We start from the raw sequence: 18,932 nt of genomic DNA on the forward strand, positions 1-18,932 counted from the left end.
AGAGCAAAGGTTCTTCCCTAGGGTGTACTTTAGGCAGTATCTCACAGTTCCAGCTTACAGCTTACAGCATGAACAGAGAATTCATTTCTGTTCTGATGCCACCCACATAAATTAATAGAGGGTGCTGGCTGAGGAGATGGCAATGGGTAGGAATGAGTGTGATGCAGCCACATTCAGGCAAAATGGACTCCCAAAGCAGGGAAGAAAAAAGCAGCAACTGACTTTGGGGATACCTCCTTTTACTGGACATTGCCAAGGTAACCTCAGAACAGCATTTTCCTGTTGCTTTTACATCTCTGGCTCAGTATGAAAGCAAAATTCCTTTTACAGATTAGGGGGAAAATGACTTCCCTTTGCTTCTCCTGCATGTTCCAAAAATATTTGCAACTTCTTCATTTAGTTCAGGCTCATTACCAGTAGAGCAAGCCACACAATTCAGTTCTTTTAATCATTTTTCTCATTATTTTTCATTCTCTGTTTTAGTTGTCTCATATTTCTTCACTTCTGTCAACCAGTCCCTTGGTTATACATTTTTCTTGTCATTTGCCTTGGAAAAACAAAACTAAACAACATAATTAGTATTGCTTATATGAAAGATGTGACTGTTAGGAGGGGGAAAGTTGCAATTAATTGCTGATTCATGTTGCAAACACTGTTGAATTCTTTGAGGGTGCTGAATTTCTTGTCCCCACGGGGTTTTCACGGGACCCAAGAGCTTTGACTATCAAGGAATAATGATTCAACTTTGACTGTCAGAACAATCTTGGGGGTACACGGCTAAGAGCGGTGCCACATCATACCAGTCTGTGGTAGCAGGAAGCTCACTCTTAGCTATTGCTCTACCTTATCTATGATATCTATCTCTACATTTAATTTTTTAATTGAGAAGCCAAGACACACACTGATATTCACACATATAAATAGAAGCAGGACTCTTATCTGCTTGTTCCTTAAACAAATGTCTTCAATGGCTGGATCTAGACCAGGACCAAAGCTCGGAGCTGTGTGTTCAATCCAGGTCTTGCATATGAGCAGCAAAAATCCAGGTATTTGAGACATCACTGCTGTCTCCCAGGATCTGCACTGACTTGAAGCTAGAGTTAGGAGCCAGCGCTGAGACCTAGACCCGGGCACTCCGATGTGAGCTGTAGATATCTTAGATGCTAGGCCAAATGCTTTCTCCTCTATTTACATTTTTAATCCCAGGATCATAAAATAGAGGATATTTACATCTGAAAAATGTAATAACTCTAAAAAAAATTAGTTTAAATCCCACAGCATGTGATATTTGAGGATGGGCTTCTTCTGCAGAATCTATTGGAAAATGTTCCTTACACTTCATTTTTGAACTATTTTCCCTTCCACCTGCCAATAATTAGGGGATTAAAGTGGCTCAGCTCAAGTTTAAAACTTGGTTTTGAATTGAGAGAGGTGATACAACGGGGATGGTTAAGATCCTGAGTTATATATTGTTTATAAGTGCAAGCAGTCTCCAAAGTTATGGCTTGATCCAAACTGTAATAAGGCTGCTTGAGGGGTCAAATCACAAAATATTTGAGTTCCAGAAATACAGTAACATATTGTTAGACATACCATTTTATGTTTTTTGTTTTGTTTTGTTTTTTGCATTACTAGAATGGAATTCCATAGGTAGGAGAGATAAATTCACTCTTCCTTTGAAAACATCCACGAATTCTGTTGTGGATTTGGTGGAATTAGTGTGGGTTACTGCAGTCCTTAATAGCTTCTTTAGTCACAGCTCTCACGTGCAACTGTAAAGCACATGGTTCTGTCACTTGATGCTAGACTTGAGCAGTGGGACTCTGGCTGAGGTTCTGATGTATGGCATGCAGTGTCCTCCTTGTCTAGATACATCTACAACCAGTATTACGTGAGTTCCTCCTACCCTGTGCAGGTACCAGCCTCCTAGCCCTTCATTAGACCTTTCAGTCTGAGAAACTCCATGGAATACTACTCAGCTTTTTAAAAAAACAAAATGCAGTTCTTTGTGGCCAAATGGGCCAAACTGGAAACCATAATGCTAAGGGAAATGAGCCAATCCCAAAAGGTTAAATACCACATATTCGCCTTAAGATGATATGATGTTATGTATAACATGTTATGTTATGTATGTTATATGTTGTGTATAAACTAAAATTGAAATGTCAATGAGGTGGTCACAGAAGGTGGTTAAGAACTAGCATTTATTTTTAACATATTGACTACTCATTACTATGTCAATTAATTCCATAATGATGTAATTTTTTACTGATGGTATGTTGGAGCTTTTAATTGATCGGGATGATACTCTGCTGGCTCTGTCTTCAAACCAGAGAGGGTATACCTAAGAAGCCATTGAACTTGACTGGACAATAAGATGCTGGACTCTATGTTTGGTATATGCTTGCAATGAGGGACTCTCTACTAAACTTGAACTGTGGTTATGCAACAAGGTGGAGGAATCCACCATGGTGGGAGGGTTTGGGGAGGGTTGGGGAGAATCCCAGTACCTATTAAACTGTTACACATAATACAATGTAATTAATGAATAAAAAAAAGGGGGGGGGAAGAGAAACTTCTTTATACAAACCAGCCCCATGGCTTCAAGGGCACAAGCTTTGTAAAATGAAAGCTTTTACTTCTCATCTGGATCCAGGGACACTGGTCATATGACACATCACTGTCTACCCTTTCAGAAAAGAGAAAGAAAAACAATGTTTATTTCTCCTCAGAACACGACTTGACTGGAGGCCATATGGCAATAAATTTATGTGCCCAGACAAAAACTCCACACTTCCTTGGTTCATATTCTGAATGACATTCTGTAGGACTGTTCTTGGAGTCTAGGTTGTCAGATAAAATAGGAGATGCAACTGAATACAATGTTTAAATAAGCCAAAACTCCTTTTAACATAAGTGTGTTCTAGATGTTACAGACTGGTTTGTTAATATGCTTGAGCAACATTATTCGTTATGCTCATTTACTAAAAGATTATAGGTTGTTACATTAAAATTCAAACCTAGTCAAGTATCCTCTTTTGGTTAGACAAATGGATTCTCTGGTGTGCAAAACCTTTAAGTCTCCAGACCTTGGTTTCTTTTTCTTCAAAATGAGGATAAACATAGTATTACATCTAAATACCCATCTGACAAACACTGAGATATTAAGAGATTCTATAATGATTCAACGAAGTATTTACAAAGTGCTTGGACTAATACTTGGCTAACAAGAAGCACTAACAAATTAAGACTACCTAAATAAACAGAACCAACTTTTTTCAAGTTATTAATACACGTTTTACATAAACAACTATTACTTTTCAAACACAACTATTGTCCATTATATTATCTTGGCAAGAGTAGGAATGAGGATTAAATTCTCTGTTTTACTGATTTCAACTACCTTCCAAGCCTCCCTTGTCCCTTTCCCTGGTACTGCAAAGTCATGCCGAAGATAGCTTACAATGGCAAGTGGTAAGCAAACAAAACGTGAGCAAAGATTGGAGCTTCAGTGATAGATTCCATCCCACATGTTACCACTGCCTCTCATCTGTCCCTCTGTAAACCTCAGGTCCCATCCCACCACACTCTCCTCTCATTCCTCCTTAGACAAACAAAGCATTCAGGACCAAACACCCATATAGACAATGTCTTTGCTTTCTTGTGTAGTGCCTTAGATGAGAGGTGAGGTAGAGAGACAAGCAAGGAAGAATGTGGAATGTGAAGAGTGTCTTCTACATTCAGTAGACCATCTTAGGCCACATGTTCAAGCCACATGATATCTTGGACTTTGCCTCTTGTCACTCACCAATGAACTACTGTGAGTCGGCATCAGGTATCTTCTGAAAGATATAAGAGCTTTCAAGGAATGTCTCTTTAGGTAATTCAGGTCACTTAGCTTCAGGGATGAAATCTATTTTATTTTCTATTTCTTTCTGTACTCATAGTAGAGAACTAGGACCTTTTTGAACATTCTGAATTGAAGACAGGATTCAAGACAGAAGCAAGTGTTTCATCTGCTGATTGTCAGGCTGTGCCCCCTCATAGCATGTAGCAGGAAGGCAGATCAGTGCCATCTTGGCAAACGACTAATGCCTTTTGAAGTCACTCATTCAAGATCACTGAGAACAGACAACACATACCTAAGGTTAACATTGACCAACAACAGGAAAGAGATTGTGTATAGCAAGACCTGGCCCTTGCAAGGTAGACCACAAGGTCTATGTCACAGCCTAAAAGGCAGCTACATACAATCCATTTGGTGCTGCAAGTTGAACACTTACCCTCAGCACTGAGTCTGAAATACAGAAAGCTGAGGCATGTCTCGGGGCATTCACACATGCGTTGAAGCAGAACAAAGCGGCCCACGTTCGCTTTCTCTTAAGAAAAGGTTCTTAACAATTGTCTTGCCCACTTTCCTGTAGCCCTTGACCCACTGAGCCTTAATTAACTATCTAAAGATTGTCAAAAACTAAATCTAAAAAGAAGTTTCTTGGCCAATACCCATTTATTGGTTTTGAAGGAAATTTGTTAAATTGCAAACTTATGCTGTTACTTTAAAATCTAACTTCTTTACGTTTTGTCATGATCACTTCAAATGTGGACAATATATACATACATGTTTAATGTTTTTTCTTAAATAGATATTAATGTGCCTGGCCATATTGCCTAGTGGCTAAATCCTAGCCTTGCATCTGCCGGACCCCATATGAGCACCAGTTTGTTTCCTGCTTGCTCTGCTTCCCATACAGCTCCTTGCTTATGGACCAGGAGAGCAGTTGAGGATGTCCCAATGCCTTGGGACCACGCACCCACTCAGGAGACCCGGAGAAGGCTCCTGGCTCCTGGCATCAGATCAGCTCATTCAGATCTGACCACTGTGGCCTCTTGGGGAATGAACCAATGGACAAAAGATCTATCTCCTTTTGTATGTATGTTTGCCTTTCCAATAAAAAAATAAACCTTAAGAAAAGAAAACAGATGTTAATATCCTAAAGTCAAGTATTCATGACTGATCATGAAATTGGAATGGGAGGGGGAGAAAGGTGTATTGACATGCATATGGTATGAATCAGTGATACAATATTCCTGTCAAATTATATGACATTCAAATAATTTTATGTGTTAACTCCCACAAACAGAAAATTCATACATGAACAAAAAGGCATTCAGAAGGCTGTACACACTACAACAAGCCACAAAATGCCCAAGTTAGAAGCAGAAGGTGAAACCACTAGGAAAAGAAACGGGAAAGCATGTGTCAGTCCATCAGTGTCCGAGGATTAATTCAGCAGAAGGGCGAGTCACCTCTCCTTCAAACTAACCAAAGTCACGTCCCCAAACCTTGAGAGCCGCAGGTTCCACTCCCCATCTCTGGCCTATCAGAGGACCCTGCTTTAGGATCTTGAGCTTCTTTGTGGCTGGCAGATCAATTTCTGCCTCCCTAACCTGCAGTCATGATCCCACTGAGAGTGCCTCTGCACAAAAGAGCAGTGTGGCAGACTCTGGTTGTCTATTGCTGCACACCGGACCACTTCAAAATCCAGAAGCTCAGAAGAAACACTGCATTCGTCCTCATAATTCCACAGGTTGTCTGGGCAGTTCTTCAGTCCCCTGGGGTGTTAGATGGTTGCAGACATCTGCAGGCCCACCGGGAACTTGGTGATGTTAGTGGTAGTTCTCAGGCCTCTTCTATATGAGCCTGTCCATATGGCAGCTTAGGTGGCTTTACCATACAGTGATGGGGGTCCAAAAGCAGCATTCCAAGAGTGAAGGTTCCAAGATGGAGGAAACAGAAATGTCCAGGCCAAAGAAGGGCTAGGCACAACTTTGCTTGCATTGTATTCAACTGGCACAACATCACTTTTCATTGTATTCAGTTGACTAAACTAGTTACAAACTTATTGCTGAGTCAAATTGAGAGGAGACTGTGTAAGGATGTGCAGCTCGCAGGTCATAGTTTATAGGCACTGTCAAAGAAGGGTCTAATCAACAAGAACCTTGTCAGTTGTTAGTATATCTGAAACAATACTTTGGCTCAGGCATACCATTCAGTTAACCACATACTTGTTTAATACTCCCAGTACTCCACTGACCATACTGTTATTTTGTGGGTAGGTAACTTGTTTCTGCCTTTACGCAAAGGGACCACCATTAAACAGGCAGAGCAAACATGTACTAAAATGTCACTTAAGGATCCAATAGGAACCCTTGATACTTAACTAAAATAATTCAGTGGAAGGAAAAATTGTCATAGGAAATTTAAATGATGTATCTATGCATTTGAAGGACAGGGTGACAGAGAAACTAGGATGGGAACAAAGATCTTCCATCTGTTGGTTTACTTCTCAAAGGGCTGCAGCAGGCAGGGCTGGCCAGGAACTCTGGGTCTCCCACAGGGGTAGAGGCCCAAGTGTTGTGCCACATGCTGCCTGCTCTGGTGCCATAGCAAGAATCTTGATCAGAAACAGTAACCAGGACCCAAGCTTGAACTTCGAGCACCGGATTCACACATGGTGACTTAATGGACTGTACCGTAATGCCTACCTCAGAAAAAATTATTTGGAGATACAGAATAATAGGAAGCATTCATGGAAAGTTTTGGGAATTTTCTTTAGAAATTATAAATCTCTCGGGCCTGGCATGATAGCATAGTGGTTAAGGTCCTTGCCTTGAACATGCTAAGATCCCATATAGGTGCCGGTTCTAATCCCGGCAGCCCTGCTTCCCATCCAACTCCCTGCCTGTGGCCTGGGAAATCAGTCAAGGACAGCCCAAAGCTTTGGGACCTTGCACCCGCGTGGGAGACCCAGAAGAGGCTCCTCACTTCAGATTGGCTCAGCTCCAGCTGTTGCAGTCACATGGGGAGTGAATCATTTGACGGAAGATCATGTTCTCTGTCTCTCCTCCTCTCTGTATATCTGCCTTTCCAGTAAAAATAAATACATCTTTTAAAAAATTTTAAAGCTCTCAAAAGAAGATACTATTACTTCTGTCAATATTGCCATGAAAACAGTCTTTTCATGAACTATTCACTTATTAAGAGCATGGTGGTAGATATTTTTTGCTTTGCAGTCAGAGTAGCTGGGATAAAGTTGGAGCTGGTTGAGTCTGGTCAAGTTATTTGACCTCTTTTATATTATGATCATAAGTCTCTGAAGTCACGATCACAAAATAGAATAATCCCCATGTCAGATTTTTTGTGATCTAGTATGTAATGGTTGACACACACACGCAAAAAATCAGTAAGTGTTAATTGCTGCCAATGATTTTTATAGGCTAGATTTTTTCCTACCCCAAAGATGTCCACATTCATGACAGCCTGTGAATGTCACCTTACATTACACACGTATGATTGAAAATCTTGACATTTTATACAGGTGGGCCCATTATGATCACAAGGGCCCCAAAAGGGGAAAGCAAAATAAACACAACTGTTGAACTGGAGTTGATTAAGGAAGGAGGTTGGGGTAAAGAGCTATGAGCCTGGGTATGTAGGCAGTTTCTAGAAATTAGAAAAGGAAGAGTCTCTTCTACAGTTTCCAAAAGAACGACACACCCCTGATATGTGTTCAACTTGCAGCTGCCAGAACTATAATAAGTGTATAATACTGAAATCCACTGTTTCCTAATTTCTCATTGTAGCAGCTGGACATCAATATAATGATTAAAATGTCTGTGGTGCTGGTAATTTGAAGGTCATGCCTCACACATACACACAATCAAGAAATGAACATAACCAACCTAACAAGCACATGGTCTCCAGAGGAACACTGTTGAGGTAGGAGCCTCAGTAAAAACTGAGTAGCTCTGGGAATTTGGTTCAATCAGCGATCATTGTTGTTTCCTTGATTTCAAGGTATTATTTCAAACATCAAAACAATGCAAAGTACTTTGCATCCATATTTCATGACTTTTTTTGAGCATTTTCATCAATATTTTATCATAAAATCATGGGTCTTTATGTCTTGAAAAGGTATTCTCCCTCTTTAATTATGAATTTTCTCATGTGGAGGCAATTTTTTTCAACTTTGTGTAACATATTCCAAAACATAGTATGGCAGATAAGGGACAAATTTTCAGAATTCCAAAATTATCTACAACTCACATACTTCACATGGCTCTTTTGTCAGCCTTATCTCATTTATCCTCACATCATTTTTTTAAGATTTTATTTTTATTACAAAGTCAGATTTACAGAGAGGAGGAGAGACAGAGGAAGATCTTTTGTCCTATGATTCACTCCCCAAGAGACCGCAACGGCTGATGCTGTGCCGATCCGAAGCCAGGAGCCAAGGGACTTCCTCTGGGTCTCCCACAGGGTCCCAAGGCTTTGGGCCATCCTTGACTGCTTTCCCAGGCCACAAATGGAGAGCTGGATGGGAAGTGGAGCTGCCGGGACTAGAACCCGCGCCCATATGGGATCCCAGGCGTATTAAAGATGAGGACTTTAGCTGCTAGGCCACACCGCCGGGCCCTCCTCCCATCATTTTTATGAGCAGAAAACTAAGGGAGAATGAGAATGAATTATGGAGATTGTGTAAGTAGTAAGTGGGAGAGCTGGATTTTACTACAATTTTTAAAATGTCTATTGAGGGTAGCCTAACATATAATGTCCTCACCTTGCATGTACCAGAATCCCATAGGGGTGCCAGTTATAATCCCTACAGCCCTGCTTCCTATCCATCTCCCTGCTTGTGGCCTGGGAAAGCAGTTCAGGACAGCCCAAAGCCTTCGGATCCTAAACCTGCTTGGGAGACCTGTAAGAAGCTCCAGGCTCCTGGCTTCAGATTGGTTCAGTTTCAGCCATTGTGGCTGAACTAGGAACTCAGCATTACCTTTGTAACACATAAAATGAGTATTTTATCATTTACGTGAGTGTGGTTCAGTGAAACAATATTTGCAAGTATATGCCAAATTATTTTGTATCCACTCAATCTTTATCCTCTCACTATATTAACTTCCACAGATAAAAAGAAACTTCTAAAAATATTTTTGACTTCATTGATTTCATTTGGCTAATGATTTCCAATTGTGACCTTTTTTGTTGCTAATATTAGGGTTTCATTCTGATGACTGAGTAGTATTCCATTGTGTATATGTGCCACGTTCTCCTTATTCAGTCAAGTATTTGTAGACATCTGGATTGATTCTTCTCTTAGTTATTGTAACTTGATCTTCTATAAACTTGGGAGTGCTAGTAACCATTTAAAATACTGTTTCCATTACCTTTGGGTAGTTTTTCTTGGCGGGGATAGCTAGATCACTTGCTAGGTCTATTTGTATTTTTCTGAGAAATCTCCATATCATGACCTAAATGACCCCACCAGTTTATATTGTCCCCAGTATATTATGCAGAGGAAAAGATACCCTATCTAGCATTTGTTCATTTTTTTTTATTTTTTATTTCTTCTAACTAGGGTAAAATGAAAACTCATTTTCGTTTTTATATTCATGTTCCTGATTACTAGTGAGCCCAACATTTTTTTTCATGTGTCTGCTGGAGATTTGTTAAGTACTTGCATATATTCTTTGTCTATTTCTTAACTGGGTTGTTGCTTTTGTTGCTTTGTTGAGCTCTTTGTATGTTCTGGATATTAAACTTTTATTGGATGCAGAGTATACAAATATTTTCTGCTATTTCATTGGTTGCCACTTCACTTCATTGGGTATTTGTTATGCAAAAGCTTCTTTTTTTATTAATATAAACAGAACAGAGTTTCCAGCTCATAAATACAATCCTAAGAATATAATATTTCTCTCCCTCCTCTCTCCTTTTAATTCTTGTGATACCATTTTAATTTACTTTACAATCACAGGCTTCATCCTCAACTAAACAAGGCGTTCAACAAGTATAAGGTAGAAAAATCACTGTTCAGTAGGAATATAGACAAGGGCTATCAACAATAAAATCCCAAGACGTCAATCTCACTGTGTATACATTTTTTACTTTCCATATTAATTACCACATAGAGAAAACATGATATTTAAATTTTTGTCCTATTATGGGATCCTGCTGCTTGCAAGGGGAAGATAAGCTAACTGAACTACACTGGACCCTGTCCATTTCTTTACTTGCTTGATTTCTTAGATTTTTCTCAAGTTCCTTGTGTATTTTGGATATTGATCCTTTATTACATGCATATTTTGGAAATATTTTCCCCATTCTGTAGTTGCCTCTTTGTTTCCTTTGCTATTCAGAAACACCTTGATGTAATCCCATTTCTCCTTATTTTTAATTATCTGCTTCTGTGGTCTTATCTAAGAAGTCCTTGCCTAAACTAATGTTTTGTAACATTTTCCTATTTGTGATTTGCTTGTTTTATGATTCCCGGTCTTAGGCTTGGGTCATTCATCCATTGTGAGTGGATTTTGTATAGGGTTTAATATAGGCGTTTATTTCAAAATAATACTTTTGCAAATCCAATTTTCTCAACATAACTTGTTGAAGAGATTGTTCTTTATTCAGTGAATGGTTTTAACTAATCTGTTACATGAGTTGGCTGTAGATGCATGAATTTATTTCTGAGATTTCTATTCTGATTCATTGGTCTATATTTCTTTTATGCTAATACCAGTCTGTTTTGGTTATAACAGTCCTATAGGTTGTCTTGAAATCTGGTATTATGATGTTTCCATCTTTCCTTTTTAAAAAGACATTTTTATTGGAAGGGCAGATTTAGAGAGCAGAGACAAACATCTTGACATAATCAAAGCCATGGCTTTATACCAAATCAAGAACAGCAGAGTAAAGCTTTATTTCAAATTACCAAAAACCAATTTGATAATAAAATGGGAAAAATCCCAGTCATAATAATATACAGAGATAAAATATCTAGCAGTAACCTAACAAGATTGGTTGAGACCAATGTGACTGAAAAATCTACTGAAGGTTGTAAGGAAAATGTGAATAAATAGTCGTGCTGTGCTCCTAGGTGGAAGTCATGAACATTTTAAATATTTCACTTGTTCCCAAGTTCAACATAATCTCAATAACATTCTTGTTTTCATTGAACTTAGTATTTTCTAAAGTTATATGGAGGGGAATACGGACAAATAGCTAAATCTTTTTTTAAAAACAACAGATAGTAGAGACATTGCTCTGATTCAAAAACATACTATGGAACAATAACAATTTAAATGGTTGTGATTTTAGCATGGAAGTGTAATTAGTAATAGAATTTAAGACTAGAAATAAAACCATGTGTCTATGGGTATTTAGTATGATACAGGTAGTGGATAAAACTACAGGTTGTAATGTATGATTATATTTACAACAGGTAACAGAATCTTGGAAAGTAGTCATTTGATCTAACAGGAATGTATCTTCCTCACTTGGACCACTATAGTCCATGGCTGTTGTTGGCTTGAGGGGTTCTGCACCCCCTTCTGCTTTCTCCTCCAGCTGGTTGTCACAGTTGGCTGCCTTCAGGCTCATCGCCTCATGGGCACACTATGACCCCTGCTCGTGTCCATCACAAGTCAGGAAGAAAGAATGGAAAAAACAAGGAGGAAGATGTTGTGAAAGCAGATTTTCCCTGATTTTTGCCATGTCTTCCCTCTGCTTTAAGGAAGCATAGGATAGGAGCAGTGGTGAGGTATTGGTCAAAACACACACAAAGGTTTGCTTGTTTAAGCTCACTTCCAAAGTCACAGAAATATGAAAGTAACAGATAAATTTAAGGAGGCATATTGCACAGTGGTTAAGATGCCTCCATCTCACTTCAGATTGCTTTGGTCCAAGTCCCATCTCCAGCTCTCTATTCCAGGTTCAGCTTCTGATTTTAACTTCTTGTTAATTCAGCAACAATGATAGCTCAAGTGCATGTGTTCCTGCCACTCACATGGGAAGTCCGGATTGAGCTTCCGGAGTCTGGCCCCAGCCTTGGCCTAACCCTTCACATCACAGGCACTTGAGACCAGCGTTCAGCAGCTCTTTGTTTCTGGCTCTATGCTTCTCAAGTAAATATGTACTTAACTATAAGTTTATTTTGTTAAAAAATTGAAATCCATACATATGTTTCTTAATATACAATTTTCCCAAGACTTTTGGAAGACCCCCTCATAGAAAGGATAAGTTCAAGAGATCATTGCATATCAGGACAATGATTATTACTATACTGCATATTAAAAACTGTTGACAGTACAGATTTTAAGTGTCCTTTCCACACAAAAATGTTCACTGTATAAAATAATGCATATGTTAATTAGGTCAGTTTAAATATTCCACAGTGTAGACATATTTCAAAACAGCAGGTTGTACACAATAAATATATGCAGTTTCTGACAATTTTTAAAACTTAAAACGTGCAAAGAAAAGAACAAGGTGTGTGGGTCCTTGACTGGAAACTTTGATATGATAATAAAATGAAGGATTTCCCCCCTCTCCATAAAGAAGCAAGAGAAACTGGTTGAAAAGCATCAGTAATGCTGAGCTTCTCCATTATTGGTAATAATCAGTGCAGAAGCGAAATTTCAATCACTTCAGTAAACCACCTGCACCATCAAACCTTCAGCAGTAAATGTTTAAGCTCCTACTACGTGTCAGGCTCTGCAGCACCACTCTCCAGGGAATTCTCTTGTATGTTTGTGGTTTTTCCTTATCCTGCCATTTTTAGTTCACCATCTATCAGCAGGCAATTTGGACTCCCACTTTCTGTGTCTGCACTGATTGCAGAGCCCACCGTGTGGATAAGCTGGGACTGAGTAATCAGTTCAGCTGGAAATTGCAGGTGCAATGATTTCAGAACAGGCTCTACCACAATAGAATATGAAGGTTAATATGATCTGAAGTTTAATACCTGTAAAAGATATGACTGCAAACTCAAATACCTTCAGGGGACAGACAGGTAACATAATTGCACGAAGAGGTCAGATGTAAGAGGTCAGGGGTGGTGGAGGCCAGGCTGAACTGGAGAGAACCTGACTTGTCTAATAAAATAAGATGTGAATGCTTACGTGAAATCTTGGTTTTGAATTTTGGCTGAAAGGTAAATAAAATCTGCTTTGATAACTCAGACTTTATGAACCAAATAAAGCGTATCCACAAGCAGAATTTTACCCATAGGCTACCAATTTGCACCCTCTGCTGAAAAAAAAAAATTGTTACTAACGTAGGTTCCATGAGGCTGATTATTTCCCGCTAGACACCACACTCTAGCTTCAGGCAGCTGCCACTCTGTAAATGATGGAAGGAGCACACACAGACATAGGCTGCGAGCATGCATGCAGTACTAGGCTTATGCTACTGCAAGAAAGTAGTGAATGAGTGAGGCTTACCTTCGTCTATTAACAATCTTTCCATAGAAATCACTGTAGCACTTTTCTTGGTCATACCTCATCTCTCCCTTCAGATACAAGAAAAATCGAAATGAAGCAGCATATAAACACTTGCATGTGGTGATCACTATATTCTGGTATTCTTGAACTGCATTGTGATGTTTTAGCCCATCTGACAGACTTCTTAAGTTGTTGCCGTAACTCCAGGTCCCTTGCAGAGGATGCATGAGTGTGCCTTTCTAATTTGAAAGTGCAACCTGTGAAACCAAATCTGCCCTTCACCATCTGTGTGATCTCAGATAAGTTACTTAACTTTGCTCCAAATTCTTCGATAGAAAAAAAAAAAGGCATAGTAATCTCTTCCCCATAAGTTCACCGTGAGGATCACAGGAGTCAATAATACATGTGAAGTGTTTAGAATTCTGATAGGCAGGAAGCAAACACTGAGTAAAAGTATTTTCAATTGTTTCTTAACACCTTCTTCTTGACTCTGAGAAACTCCTGGGGTGTTACTCACACTGGAGAGAAAACATTTTCATTTCTTCCCCAACAAACTCTGTCCTTGACAGCTATTCTTTCAATGTCATTCAGAGACTTTCAAAACAGAGGAATGTCTGTTTATCTTCTTCAACATCTTGCTAGGATGGTTTTTCTTGGAACTTCATTTCCATTTTCCAGATGGTTCTGGTCACTACTCAGAAAGCCCAAATCTCGCTCACTTTTCCAACATACTGGCACTTAACCCCCCATCCCACAACCAGTCCCTCTGCAGACACTTTAAAATCTACTTCAACTCCATACACCAATCACGTAACACAGCCAACAATTTCTTGCTAGGGGACTTTGAGGGGATCTGGTGTTTTGACCATCTGTAGCCATGGAAACAGATGAAGTGTATGGGTCGGTCATTGGAATGCTTTTAACTCATACTTCCTGTGCAAGAGACTACTAATTGCTTCTCAGTAGCCTTTCTCCTCTTTTTTTTAGAAGATTTTAGCTGAGCACATTGCAGCCCAACTAAAACATTTCCCTTACAGATTAAAGGTGCCATGTGGAAGTTCTGACTAAAGAGATGTAAGCAGGAACGCTGCATGTACCTCTCAGGGATTTTTCTTAAAGGGAAAAATACCAATCTTTTCTTCAACCTTTCATGTATCATGATGCCTTGAATGCGGAGCTAATGACTGAAGCTCTACCAGCTATATTAGACTACAAAGTTTAAAACAAATTCCCAAAGTGTAGGCTGAGAACACAGAATAAAGTCTAAGTCCACAAGATCTTCCCTTTTTGTAGCATGTTACCTATGTGAAGTCTAGAATTCTCTTCATATTAGCCAAGGTCCAAGATCATGCCTAATCATATACGGCAATAAAGACTAACATTTAAATAAATACTAACCTAGTTGAAAGTCAGAATTACAGAGAGGGAGAGAGAAAAAACGATCTTTCATCTGCTGGTTCACTCCCAAGTTGGCTGCAATGCCCAGAGCTGGGTCAATATGAATCCAGGAGCCAGGAGCTTCCTCTGTCTCCCATGTTGATGGCAGGAGCTCAAGCACCTGGGCCTTCTACCTGGATTTTCTAGGGCTTTTCTTTTGCCATTGTCAGGTGGGTTGATTAGAAGTGGAGTAGCTGGGACATATACTGGAACTCATTTGGATACTGATGTGGCAGGCAGCAGCTTAGCCTGTCATGCTGCAACACTGGATCCTAGAATTGCAATTTCAATAGTCTTAAATCAGAAAAACATTCATAAGAATGCAAAACTTTACTCTTTTTGATAATTATATTTTTAAAAACTGAATAATAATGTTATTAGTATGCAATGGGTGTTCTTTTCAAATGAATTTAATATATGTAAAACTTTATCAGCTTTAACTGCCAGTATGATAACTTGCATAATTGAAATTTCTTTGGGACTTCAATCTTTAAAAATATAAAGGGATTCTGAAACCAAAAACCTTACACACTGTTTTAACCCATGGAGAGAGCAAGGGGCTGAGCTACAAAGAGCCCTTGTGAATGTCAGCTTTTTTTGTGTGAGCAACATTAAGATTGCTTATGTGTAAGCCCCAATGACTGGAATAAATTCTTTTGTTACTTTCATACCTTCTGTGTTTTGAATTGAAACTGTGGCGAAGAGCACAACAGAGCAATTGAAAGCTCAAGGGGTTTTGTGAAGCTCCTTTGGTTTCAAGCCTTGGTTTTGACAACATAGTGTGAAGCATCCTTCTGGTTTTTTTTTTCATTGCCTAGCATGCCAGTAATGCCAAGAGGTACATTGTGCACAGGTTTTGCCTCCAGCTAGTTTCTGTACCTAGGTTAATGGGGCAGAAGTGGCCTTAGCATCCTGGTCATCGTAGCCAAGGCGGGGGCAGGCAGATTCATAGGAATCTGAGGACCAAGTTTAATTCTGTTGTTCTTTGGGAGGGTTGACCTTGGCAGAAGGCCTAGCCTGAGGTTGTGTCAAATGAAGCAGAGAGCTGTGCCGCTGCAAAAGCCGCCCTCTGCCTCCAAAGTGTCTCTTCTGTGTTTCCTGTCTTCACACAAGACTCACGAGAGGTCCAATTGCTGCTCAGTACCAAAGAGAGACCATGGCAAAAGGGAGCAGGGAGGCCCTTCCATCCTAAGGAAAATTTGGAGTAAGTAGCAAAAGCTTCCTGTGAGTTAAACACACTTTCTGTATCTAAAGAAGAAAGATTCTGGTCTCCCATATAAAGTACATACAATTTCCTTTTATAGTGGAAGACTTTATATTAATTGAAGAGGCTAGATTTCCTCTCAAAGAGCATTAATAGATCATGTCTAAATTCAATTTGCTGCTAGAATTTAAACCTGCTTTCTGATGAGCAGTCAATAGAGGTGGAGCAAAAATTCTGCCCATATTTGCAAGTCTTTTAAGTCCCATCTTTCAAATCACAACTCTCCTGAGATTAATACAGCACATTTTCTTTATTTTAAGGCTCTCCTGGAAACAAATCAAATCACTGCTTTTTTATTCTAGTCTGGAGTTTCTTTACATTGCTGTGAAGACATGAGTATCTGATGTGATCACCACTGTGCCTCTAGCGCCTGTAATTGTGGTGTGTTGTGACAGCTGGTAGTTCCCTCCTCTGGGCTGTTTCATCAGGAAAAGGAATCACGACTTCCACACACACATTCTGTAAGGCCCTCCAGTCAGTCCATAAGCAAATTATTTGGTAATAAGCAAATTATAATTTAACTTGCACAGTGATGGAAATAATCAAGTGGAACAAGCTTCATTAAATGTTTCTCCTCCTCATCCCCCAGATGTTACAGTAACTGAAAAAAATCCTATCATGCAGGAGGTGTTTGAACTGTTTGCTTGTTGAGATTGTCCTTTGAAAGTATGCTGAAATGATTGATTTCTTCTCTCATTCCCTCGTAAAGAAACCACTCTTCCAACTGAAATTGAGCCATCACTCAAGAGTGGGACACACATCATGTACATGTCTTTGAAGAAGTCAACAAGACACCTGCCCTTGTCTACATTAGAAGGATTCTACCAAGCTAATTCAGTCCGCAACACAGGAAAACATGAACAACAACAAGACACACACATGTGTCATGATTCAGTCATGCTAAATTGATCTGAGAGCTATATAGGGTTGGCAGAAGAAGGAGGAGAGAGGTAGGGAGGGAGAGAGAGAAGTGGTGCAGGGGGTAGAGAGAACTCTCAATTGCTGGTTTATTCCATAAATGCTCACAATGTCTAGAACTGTTCCAAGCTCAAAGCCAGAAGCTTATTACCGTTAATGCAGATTTCCATATAGTGGAAACTACTTAAACCACTACTGCTGTTGCCAAGGGTCTGCATTAGTATGAAGCCAGAATCAAGAGCCTTCATCAGGGATCAAAATAAAACCCTACAAACTAGGAAGGATGTAGATGTCTTGAGCACTAGGCTCAACAACCACTCCCAATCATGCCCCCTAAGAAATAACTTCAAAATAAGTGTGTGGCACGTACTGAATTCTCAGTTGTTAAATGAAGGATGCAAATAACTTCAGTAATGTTTGTATTCCAAAAGAGAATTCCTATTTCACCTCTTATAGATGAGAACATGGAAGCCTAGAGATTCACTGACTTGCCCAATGCTACTTAACTAGTTACTAATGGCAGAATCAGCTGAAAGCCTAATATTCATGGCTGGTAGCTAGTACTCATTTCTCTACACTGTATTAACAAAGTTATCCAATCAGCAATACAATTAAAGGATATAACATTTTAAGCACATTTTTTGTGACTCTAGTGTTTATCATCATTTTCATTTCTTAAAATCACTAACCTTTCCTCCACTATCCAGAAGCTCCTTGAAATAGGAAGTTGTTTGATTCTCCTGTGCTTAGACCCATTATGTGCCTTTTGCATAGAAAGACAATCCATACTTATTTGAAATTTGTCCTAACACTTCTTCCAATGGGGTGACAAATTTGTCAGTCCAGACACCCTAAAAGCATTCTAACAGTTGCTACATATTTAGATGGATATGTAGCTTCTGAAACTGGCCATACAGGGTGGAACAATTGGGAAGACAAATGGATGATGATGAGGTATGTCAGAGATAAGTAATCACAGGGAGCAGAAGGTGAGATATTGTTACCAGAGTTGTTCAATAGAATCTAGTACCATGGTGAGAATAGTCATTCCACTGGAGTTGAAACCAAAGCTGAAGACTCCACAGAACAGAGAGGAGGAGGAAATACCACCACTGTCATGTTCACAAAGAGAGAAGGGTAGTTGAAATGCTTCAGAGCCTTGGCTACACTCACAGTGTACCTGTGAAGCAATGCGGATTTGTAAGACCATCTGTTTTCTGTCTTAGTGTAGTATTTATTAGGTGGCCCTAAAGCCTCAAATCTTGTGTCAGCTTCCAAGTAGTTACTTCAACCGAAGGGTGACAACCTTTTTCAAAAAAACTGGTCAACCAATCTACATGGAAAAGGAAAACTCAACCAACACAACTTAGTTCTACCAGTATAAACACTTCTCTTGTTTTATGGTGTGAATGAAGGGACCTAATTCTGAAACAACAAATAAAGCACTTACCCCACCACTACCAGGTGGAATCTCAGTGTCAATCAAGAAAGATGGGCCAGAGCAATTTCCAGGAGGAGATATGGGTTTAGGAGGATTACTTGACTGGTTCCACACTGACATCTACAATTTTCTCTTTTTAGCGAAAAAGAAATTAGTTGTTGCCTATGGGACTATAGTATGGTATCCTGGGCTGTGATTGAGCATAAAATATAGAAATGAGAGACCTGACTCTCTATTTGGTTGAGACTCTGACTCCTATTGTGGCTAGTCCTCCCTGAGGATGAACCTCCAGAACCACCTCACCATCCCTCCAGCTGGCCTAACTGTCCTGTCCATGGTGCTAGTTCCCGTAATACAATTCTAATAAGCCCACCTCCCCCAGGCTCCCTCCAATTTCCTATGATTACTTATTTCTGAGGCACCTCAACGTCTCCTGCTTTTCCAAGTTGTCCTGTACATTTTATGCCAGTTTCCTATATTAAACCCAGAAGGAATTCTCCTTACTGCCAGATTCTCAGATATGTGAGAAGTTAAATGCGCTGTACTCAGTGAGTGCAGAAGAAGCTGACAGATATTGACATTTAGAAAAAATGC

Source organism: Ochotona princeps, chromosome 5 (genome assembly GCF_030435755.1).
Source record: "Ochotona princeps isolate mOchPri1 chromosome 5, mOchPri1.hap1, whole genome shotgun sequence".
In the NCBI taxonomy this organism is placed as follows: Eukaryota; Metazoa; Chordata; class Mammalia; order Lagomorpha; family Ochotonidae; genus Ochotona; species Ochotona princeps.